The sequence below is a fragment of the Sebastes umbrosus genome, chromosome 16, assembly GCF_015220745.1.
Source record: "Sebastes umbrosus isolate fSebUmb1 chromosome 16, fSebUmb1.pri, whole genome shotgun sequence".
Classification (NCBI taxonomy): domain Eukaryota; kingdom Metazoa; phylum Chordata; class Actinopteri; order Perciformes; family Sebastidae; genus Sebastes; species Sebastes umbrosus.
Genome location: NC_051284.1, coordinates 11,637,032 through 11,648,061, shown reverse-complemented (window position 1 = coordinate 11,648,061; position 11,030 = coordinate 11,637,032).

The window sequence follows — 11,030 nt, the reverse complement described above, 5'->3', positions numbered from 1 at the left end:
ATCTATCTTTCTGTCCCCAGGATGGATGGTCCCAGGTTTACAATAGAACTGTAACCTTTCTGTGCCCTCATCAAAAACACATCTGAAGTGACCCGCCTGCTGAAGTCTTCACTTCCACAACTGTGAGCCATGTCCTTCTTGTTCCCTCATTGACTCCCTCTGATCTGCTCATACCATACTGTCCAAGTTGAATTATTGTTTTTTACTCTGTGGAATGTTCCTTTTCTAGCAGCTCTCTTCAGACATCTGAGGTCCACATGAGGCCTGTCGGTCATCTGCTGCCATGGATGTTCTCCAGCACTGGTTTTGTGTGGCTGTCTATGTACCTGGAAACACGTCCAGGCCAGCACACCCATTTGATTCACGGCATACTGTATATAAATACACAAACACACATGAGAACACATTGAAAGGATATTTCACTTGGAATAAGTGAGATGGAAATCATTACAGTCCAGTGCTTGGGCACAAGGCATCCATGACGGTATTCTTGTATCGGGGCAAATTACGGTAAGTGATGATTGTTTTATGTGACGCATAGTATACTTGGCTGTACATGTAGATCATTTGTCAGAGAAAAAGTAGAGGTGGGCTGTTTTATGTTTCTAATGTAGTTTCTTTCTTTGTAGATGAGTATCAAAATGAAAAAAACAAGGATGACTAAAGGCCCAAGAAGTTACATTTAAAGGAATAGTTTGGCAAATACTAGGACTGCCAATCGATTAGAATACTTAATCGTGATTAATCGCAAATTCATCATTTATCTGTTCAAAATGTACCTTAAAGGGAGATTTGTCAAGTATTTAGTACTTGACAAATATGGGCAGATATGCCAGTTTTATATATTTATATGCAGTTTTATGCAAGTGTATGTATATATTTATAATTGGAAATCAATTAACAACACAAAACAATGACAAATATTGTCCAGAAACCCTCACAGGTACTGCATTTAGCATAACAAATATGCTCAAATCATAACATGGCAAACTCAAGCCCAATAGGCAAAAACAGCTGTCAGTGTGTCAGTGTGCTGACTTGACTATGACTTGCCCCAAACTGCATGTGATTATCATAAAGTGGGCATGTCTGTAAAGGGGAGACTCGTGGGTACCCTTAGAACCCATTTTCATTCACATATCTTGATGTCAAAGGTCAAGGGACCCCTTTAAAAATGGCCATGCCAGTTTTTCCTGGCCAAAATTTAGTGCAGTTTGGGACATTAGTTAACCTCTTTCGCAACAAGCTAGTGTGACACGGTTGGTACCAATATTGGCACCAATTCCTTAGATTTTCTAGTTTCATATGATGCCAGTATCTTTACTCTAGCTTTAAAACTGAGCCTGCTACAACCTAAAAATCCCAAGCTGCATTAATGCGTTAAAGAAATTAGAGGCATTAAAACAAATTAGCGTAAAGCGTTATCGCCTTAAAATTGACAGCCTTACATGTTACATCACTTTTGTTTAATCTGCACAAAAATACCAAGTAGAGTGGTTTTACAGTTGTGTTATTGCTACAATTTACACAATTCACACAATGCTGGCAGACTGGGAAGAACAGGAAAACTTCCAGTTATTTCAACTTGGGAGAGCTCACACATCAGTCCAAGATTGTTTCTAGTCTTGTCGTCACGTCATTTAAATGGAACTAAATTAGCTAATTTTCCTGTGTTACGTAGAGCATTTGGAGCGATTCATTAACAAGTGAAGCCAAATTCAAACAAACATAGAGTTCTGAAAATGTATTGTCAATGTCAGAAATTCTCTATATCTCCAAGTTTTTTTCCGCCTCCTTTCTCTTAACAATATGGCATGAAAGCAGCACTGTATGTGCCATACTGCGGTCAGCGTGAGGTTGCCATGAAACTAGTGGGAATTTCAGGAAGGTACTGCTCCCGGCCAAGAAAGTGTCCAGCACATAACCTGAACAGAACAACACGGTGTCATTTTTACACTTGGTGGTATCAATCTTCTCAACTAATTCTTAGTAAGAAAGCAATATTTCCAATAATGTAGAGCTATTCCCTAGTTTCCCTAACCCATCAATCCTTGTTAAAGGTTCCCTTATATAAAATGTACTTCACCCCAGATTTCTCGAGTCAAGCTGTTCAGTAGTGACGACCAGAGTGTGGATGTGTGTAACTAGACGAATGTCAGGAGAGTGTTATTGAAACAGAGCATGCGTGCTGAGTTAACCTCCTCAGATATTTCAAAGTTAGAAAAAAAAATCGTCTCGTTTTTCTTTCCTGTGTTGTATCATTGTAAGGACTGTCCTCCTTGTTTCCTGCAAAACTACGTCCCATACAGTACATAAGGCAGAAACATCGACTGGATGGAGACAAATGGAGTCGAGGCACTCTGAAACCCCCTAAACTGCTGAGGCAAGGAACAAGAGTTGAAACGTAATAGCTCTGACCTAAATAGATTTTACAGCCGCTCCTTCCACGCTGGGGGAGCCAGCATATGCAGAAAGCATCAAGCAAGCAAAAGGTGAGCAGCAGCAGACATTATCTTCCTCTTTGCAGAGTCTGGCATGAAATATGGTTGGGTTAAGTTCGGTGCCATGCGGTCCACAGCCTGAACACTGTGGAGAACGGGTAGGAGCTGGGAGTCTTGCCAACTCTTACATAACCTGCCCAGACAGGCTGTACTCCAGCCTGCCCAAGCAGAAAGCCCAGCCCTTTTCAGCCCCATCCAGGTAACCTCTCCAGACAGCATTTCTTAGAGATAGATAGTAAATTACTGCTGCAGTGGCAGAAAGTTAGAAGGAAAGAAAGAATGGAAAAAGGAAACGTAGAGATGAAGATGTATGGGAGAGAAACGTGATGCTAGAGAAGATAGAGCACCATTTCTCATCGTTTATGCTGTCTAGACTTCCTCTGATGTATGATGGAAGCCCGGATCACCGCAACCCTGGGGGCATCTACTGTATCTCTCTATCAGAAACCACCATCTCCCTGACTCAGGCCTCTTTCCAGGAGACGCTGCGGAGCCTCCATGGTGAACTCCAGAAGCTGCTGAGATTAAGTCATGGAAAAACTGGGCCCCAAAGCTTGTAATTGCTTAATTGGATAGCCTCACTCCCTCAACTATTTCTCGAGTCTCTCCCTATCTTGCTGCACGCATTGATGACAACATAAACCAGAGATCTCTGTCTGAGAGGTGTGTGTGTGCGTACGAGCGCCCGCACGCGCATACTAGTGATTGTTGGAGCAGAGCTATAGCCCGTCTGTGATTTGTGGTTCTGATTCAGAGCCACTTTTTCCACGTCAAAACCACAAGGCTCATGCCGGTGTGCTGGTCATGGAGGATACATTTAGGAGAGGTGGTGGATGTGTGTTTTGGGGGGCTGATTTGTGTCTTGTCTCAGGGGAGTCAGACTGTCAGCTTCTCTGCCAAATTGACGAGCAGTAAATGTGAAACATTGGTTCTAATGAGGAAAAAAAGCAGAGAAACTGATCACTGATCTTCAATTTGTCCTCACCTGTTGAGATTTCATCAGTGTCAGGGTCAATAAATTCTTTAAAAGCCATCTTGTAAACCAGTCAAATTATTATCTCCGCTCCTATTTGATATAATTGTTTGTCATCTATGCCAGAATTGCGTTACAAGTAGGGCTGTCAATCGATTCAAATATTTAATCGCAATTATTCGCATGATTTGCCATAGTTAAATGCGGTTAATCGCAGATTAATCACACATTTTTATCCGTTCAAAATGTACCTTAAAGAGAGATTTGTCAAGTATTTAATACTCTTATCAACATGGGAGTGGGTAAATATGCTTGCTTTATGCAAATGTATGTATATATTTGTTATTGGAAATCAATTAACAAAAGAAAAAATGACAAATGTTGTCCAGAAACCCTCACAGGTACTGCATTTAGCATAAAAATATGCTCAAATCATAACATGGCAGACTGCAGCCCAACAGGCAACAACAGCTGTCAGTGTGTCAGTGTGGTGACTTGACTATGACTTGCCCCAAACTGCATGTGATTATCATAAAGTCGGCATGTCTGTAAAGGGGAGACTCGTGGGTACCCATACAACCCATTTTCATTCACATATCTTGAGGTCAGAGGTCAAGGGACCTTTGAAAATGGCCATGACAGTTTTTCCTTGCCAAAATTTGGTGTAAGTTTAGTTTAGCGTTATTTAGCCTCCTTCACGACAAGTATGACACGGTTGGTACCAATGGATTCCTTAGGTTTACTAGTTTCATATGATACCAGTATCTTCACTCTAGCTTTAAAACTGAGCCTGCTACTACCTAAAAATCGCAAGTTGCGTTAAAGAAATTAGTGGCGTTAAAACAAGTTTGCGTTATTATCGCGTTAACTTTGACAGTTAAAAGTGGACCATATTATTTTTAAACCTCCTGCATTCTCTTTTACAAACCCACAGAGAGAAACTTGGCCCAATATGAGCCCACTATATAGTTTGCACTATAGACAGAACGTGGGCTATTCACAGCTCTCAGGGGCCACGCTTTTGCCGCATTTACAGTAATCTCAACATCAGCGCTCGCTATTCTGGTGGAACACCCAGGCGAGCGTCCTTCCTGGCCAAGTCGTTATGCCACTTGAGCGCTGAGGCGCTATGAAAGTCAGTAGACCCCGAGGCCTCAGAGGGCCGAAGCGAGGGCCACCCTAATACCGCAGAACAGGAAAGAATCAGAACAGAACGGGGAAATATTCATGTTGCCGTCTCATGTGAGATCTCATGCCATAAGATGACTTGTTCTCGAGGAGTAAGGCTCGCCAAGAGGGATGGTTTTGAGATCAGTCTTCCCGGTATGTCTCAATGTCTGAAGGATGATGAATTTCTTTGTATATACAGAGAAGTAGTGCAGTGCAAACATAAGGGGTCACACTTCCGATATAGTTCTAATTTCTTTATATAGATGATAATCAGTCTGTCCTGACTCAGTCACATCTGGTCCCACGAGACCATTACAAGTCCTCGGCTGTCCGGTAACACCGCAACACACTCGGTCATCCGTTCAGCTCGAGTTCTGAGCTCTTGAACAGATGCACACTAAGTCAAAGGATTTCCTCTTGTGCTAAATTTCTGCCCTCCCTGTCAGTGCGCAGAAGACTTATGACACATGTCCGTGCTGATATCATTATTGTGACTTAAACAACAGATTGAAATACCTGCTGCAGACAGAGAGCAGGCCTTTCCAGAGCACGTATGACTTAATTTCTTAGGATAATATTTGGATTCTCCTTCACTGTGGTCTTGACTTGACTGCAGCCTACCTCAATGTTTTTGTTATGCGTTTTAACATATTTCACCACATGTACTGGCAAATTACATTAACTCACCCTTTTCATTTAAAGCACAGGGCTGTGGAACTACCAGATGAACCTTGATGGGCTTGATGAAGCAGTTAACTTCAACCGTAAAATTACAATTACTCTCACAAGACAGTGCTAATAAGGCTTTGGATTTCAGATAGGTTATGACACATTTAATGTTATCGTGCTGAAGATTGTAAAAACCGAGACCTTTTTTCCCCCCCAGAAAAGCCAAGACAACATTATTCTTGGTATAAAAGTGTCGCAGTGCATTTCCAGAGTGAAATGATGTGGTCGTTTTCACTGTGCAGGGAAATTAATGTCTCTTCTGGGAAGCAAGGTGACAAAACTATCAGCATCGACCACGTCTGTGGAATAAAAACCATCACATAAAATCATCGGCAAACTAAAAAAGCAAGAGGAAAATCTGTTTTAATAAAACAAAAAGGCATGTTTTATTTAAGACAACTGTTTCTTTTCTAGGCATTGTAACACTATCTTATAGAGGCCAGACTAAACAGAAACAGCTCTGCAACTTCAGACACAAACAAGATGCTGGAACCGTGTGTGTGTGTGTGTGTGTGTGTGTGTTTGTGTGAGAGCTACAAACAGCTCAAGTGTTCTCATAAATCACTCCCTTTGATGGGAATGATAGGTGGGCGGAAAGATACGTGGAGGGGAACTTTACACTGAAAAGATAAATAATGCTGAATAGTTTCACTTTTGCATTATTCCCACCATTATGAGGACATTTTACACGTTGGTTTCATTTTGCTTCGAAAAATCTAATGGATGTTAACAAGGGAAAGTTTGCCTACGTTCTTAGTTACAAATGATTGGTTTAAAAAGTAGACTATGGTTAAACTGGGAACTTAAAAACTTGTCTGACTGCTCATGTATGTTGCCCTAATGGACCCAACTATTATATATATATAGATCGACTAGAATTAACACCTCAAGGTTTTATGCCTCTGCCAGCCAGACACGTTGCAGTTTACATCCATGTCTGTCCAAAATGTCATCACTTCATCATTTTATCTTATTAGACATGTGTGTGATATTGTCATAATTAGAATATGAATTCTTGAGGTATGGCCAAAAATGTGTATAGTGAGGTCACCGTGACCTTTGACCCCCAAAATCGATTCAGTTTAAGTCAATGTGATTTCTCTCTACTACTATTGTTCAAAACTGTTCAACCTGCAGTGAAGAACTGTTTCAATGCTCAGCCGCAAATTCAAATCAAAAGATTCAAAAGCAGACTTTCAGATATTTAAAATGTTCACTTTCCTTGATATAAGAGCACAAAGGAACAGGATGACATGACAAAGGTTCCTGGCTGGAATCAAACCAGGAACAGGGCAGTTACACGGTACACATCTCAAAGCACAAAACCACCAGGACGCCCCATATTTCACAGCCCACTGCTGAGGTAACTTTGCCACTACAGAAGACCGTCAACTACATCAGGGTTGTGAAGGTTTATTATTCCTCACTGTCCCAGTCATGACAGGATTTACTGATTTACGATATCCTTTTTCAGTCCAGAGTACAGCATGTTGACAGTTACCGGCGGGGCAGTGTTAAGTTCAACTAAACAGATTCTTCTCCACCACAGGAAATATCATATTATAGGCTATTAAATGACAGCAGGTATAAAAGAACATAAAATGTCGCGTGTGCTGCATGTCAGTGAAGGATAACAGTATTTTTAATACAGTTTACAGACTTGTTGTGCAATATCCAAACCTCAAGATCTGGAAAATGTCACTTCTTCCAGACCAGAATTCCACAAATTCTGTGTGTAGTTTACCATCTGCCCAATATCACATTTAAGGTAGTATAAATAAAATAAATACATTTAAAATGATATCGTGTAAGTGCGTCTTTATGGACGCATCACCTTGAAATGATGCAGTGCCATTTGGGCCTGCCGGTAGATGCATCACCACTTTAAGTTGTATTTGTAAGAGTTATAGCTATGATATAAGTTTCTGGTTTGAATTAGCAGAAAGTAATAGCTGCTGCTTATCTACAAATGTGGCTTAATTATCCTAATGTGATAATGACATTAACAGCCTTTCATTTTCATGTTTATTTAAGTCATGACATCAGTTCAACTCAACAGTCTACCCCATTAACAATCGGACACAATCCGTGTGCCGACAGGGTGACCTCATACTTAATTCGCCACATGGTGAACAAACCTAAATGGGAGGTGCTGATAGCAACAGTGTAGACGATAAAGGATGTTTTCTAAAGCAAAGTGATGAATTAACTCCACCAAATGAAGTCATGTCACCATTTATTTCTTTTATGCACGTGTTGAAAGCAGCTAATCTTGGGGATTTGAGCCTCGGCCGACAGGACAGCGCAGGGATCCAGCCGGGCTTCGTGATTAGTTTCCAAGCCTTTCATGCAAATTCAGCTCCCAAGCTTCATTTTCCGCTCATTAAAAACGGGCCCTCAAACTCCGGTTCAGCATGACAAACCTCTCCGGTCATCACATTTCTCCACTAAAACAATACGACAGTGTGTCGACTCAGCACTTCCTCCTCTTCTCACGTTTTGTTGCGGCTGTGGTTCTCAGGCTGGGCCATTTTATTGACTGTTAGAGTTGTGCATGCTACAGGTGGTGATTCATGCACAAACACACATTCTCACACACATTGCACATTACATCACCGTAGTCTGAGAGGTTGAGTTTCCTGGTGTTGCTCTCATCAAGGTTTCTCCTCTAATCATCTGAAACTTGCTGCTTAACTCTTTGTGAATGTAAAGGGGGGGTGTGAGACTAATGTTTCTGTGTGCAGAGACACCAGTGACTGCATGTGTAGAAATAATCACCATCCAACAGGAAATGGGTCTGATCGTTACTTAAAGGTATGACCTCATTTAGCTGTGGCCAGCCCGTGTGTAAGTGCCTCATTGGAATAAAGCTGAGTCTGCCATTATAAGCTCATAAATGACTTGTGTAAGGATTTGTACCCTAAAGCACAAGGTCACCACAGACTGTTAAAAAAATGTCCCAGGCTGGCCCATCATTGTGACTGACCCACAGACACTTCACCCACTGCCCCACTTGTTCTCACAAGTTTAAGAAAAGAAAACTAGACTAGCATTGTATGATCTTATCAATTTTACCTCCTCAGTAAGACTAAAAATTCACAAAACTCAGCAAATCCTGGACCCATGATGGGGAGCCTCATTCACTGGATCAGTGACAAGTGTAACATCATGTCTGCAAGAGCATAGTAAAAGAGGCACATCAGCAGAGCTGCCCAGCAGCTTCAGTCCTCTGCCAAATCAGTGGGCAACCTCTGGGTATATAAGTCTATGAAAAAATGAGCCTACTTCTCACTTAATTTATTACCTCAGTAAACATTGTAAACATGAGTTTATGGTCTCAATCCCTAGTTTCAAGTCTTCTTTAATACAGCATGATGTTCATTTAGTAAATTATGGTCCCATTTAGAGTCAAATAAAGCGAGGCAAAGAGTTGCGGAGGTGATGTTGCACGATTTTTAGCTTCCAGTGGATCTCCCCCATAAAAAAGGCGATGGAGCAAACCGGTATGTAGACAGCTGTGTTGATTAAAATAGAAGCTCATCTTCTCCATCAGACTTGCTCTCAACTGTAGACAGATATCGTGACCAATATGTGAAGCTTGGTTTGCTTTGCCAATAATTATATATTCTTGAGAGAATGTGTTGGGATAATCATCATTTAAATCACAAGTATGAACCATAATTACACTTTTCATTGTGTCGTAATAAATGCTGTCTTCTTTTTGAATAAAGCTAATCTATTTTATTGATGAGGGGGGCTCCAGTCGCCCGCTCTTGGTTGAGTGTATCCATGAACTGAGGGCCGGATCCAATGGCTGCAAGGGGGAGCTGGTCCATTACTGTCCCTTATTCACCCTCCTTTGGAATAAATGACTTTGGGCATGTGCATGCATCGTGCGATGCACAAGTGAAGACAGGCCTTTATAATAATGGACTTTTTCTGATGAGTTACATACAGAATGTTATTCAAGGTTTTACAAGGACAGTACTTCAGGTCTCTACTAGACCTACAGTTCTGTCGTAAATCACTGGCAACTCTGTTTTAGGTTTTTGTGGTTTTCCACATTACTGATTAATGTGGACAAAAACTAAGGGACATATTGTTTTTTTGGCATCTGTTTATGATTCAGCAACCACAGCACAATGTGTAGCCAAAGATATTTTAACAGATGGAGAAATAACAGGCAGTCAACAGAGGCTCTCTGACTTGTATAATGTTGCCATTATATTTGGGTATTCCTATGAAAAAAATATAGATATAACATCTTAGCTGCCTATTGTTGTTGGTTTTTTTTGTGTTTGCCTGTTATTTCTTGTCCATCCATGAATTTCCAGTATCTCCAAAACTGATTAAAAATAAATCTCAGGACATGAAACTCTAGCTTGTGTTGAATCTGGAAATCTCAGGCCTTGGGCCTAGACGGCTGAGATCACAGCTCAATGTTCTTCAATGTTCAATTCTAATAGTGTCAGAAAGTCAACACAGGTTACTCAAATGAATCACTTGATGCTGTACAAGTATGTTGCAAGAAAAATAGAGTTTTATTGTGTTTTAAAAATCAGAAGACAAAACACAACCAAACCCGAGCCGATCCGGAACGTGACTGACCGCTAGCTTAACATCATAACCCTATATACTTGGAACAAAGGACACATCCTTCTTATCTTGTCATCATAAATTTACGTTCTCCAATTCTACTGGTCGCCGTCAAACTAGCCTACAAATCAGCATAAACCCGTCCTCCCCTGCCATCCGTTAAGTTAGAGATGTCCTTTTTTGGGCCTCTTGGTGTGGCATCTTTTTTTCTACACAGCTATGAAGCGACTTGAAGTTCGTTTGCGTTACATCATTAGAGCTGTGAGTTACAGCGGCCAGAGTGAGTATTACAGCACTGGGGTCTATGCAGCAGCACTAGGAATATATGCTGTTTCAATAGTAAAAACAAGGTTATAAGATTAATACTTTTATCATTGTTTATCACATTTTTATATAGCTAAAAGGGATTACTTCTTCACTTGCTGTAAGGACTGTGCTTTGTCATACATTAAAACGTCTTCAACAAAGCCGCGTCTGAAGTCAGAGCAATTTGTTGCAGTTTTGCAAACAGAACATCAATTTAGTCAGAACGTGTGTTCACCATAATTTCAGCTGCGGAGGATTACTTGTAAGCTGTGACCAGAGGCTGTCTGCAGTCTGCCTGCCTCCACGCAGAGACTGCAGCTTCTGAGCCCTTTATTCTCTCTTCGGGGCAGGATGTCAATAAACTCACCGAAGCTTTGGGTCGAGCCAGACGGAGGAACTGCTCAGAGGCATTTTATGGAGAAACTCGTAAGTTCAACACGCAGATGTTGAGTATATTCCGAGGGTGGAGGGAGAGCAGGAGCCGAATATGGAATCTGCAAAACTATGTACAGTACACTTGGGGTCAATGGAGCGACGCAAGAGCTATTTCTCAATATCATAAGTGCATTTAAAACCTCTGCAGGATATATAGTATTTCAAGAAAAGATTCAGACTCTCTTCAGTAATTTATATGGCCAGAGGGGCCACAATCTATAGAGTGGACCCAGCCAAAGAGAGTCTCAGACTCCATCTGACTGCGCCTCATATGCAGGGTTACACTAAAACCAAGAAGCAAGAGTGAGTAATGCACTGCT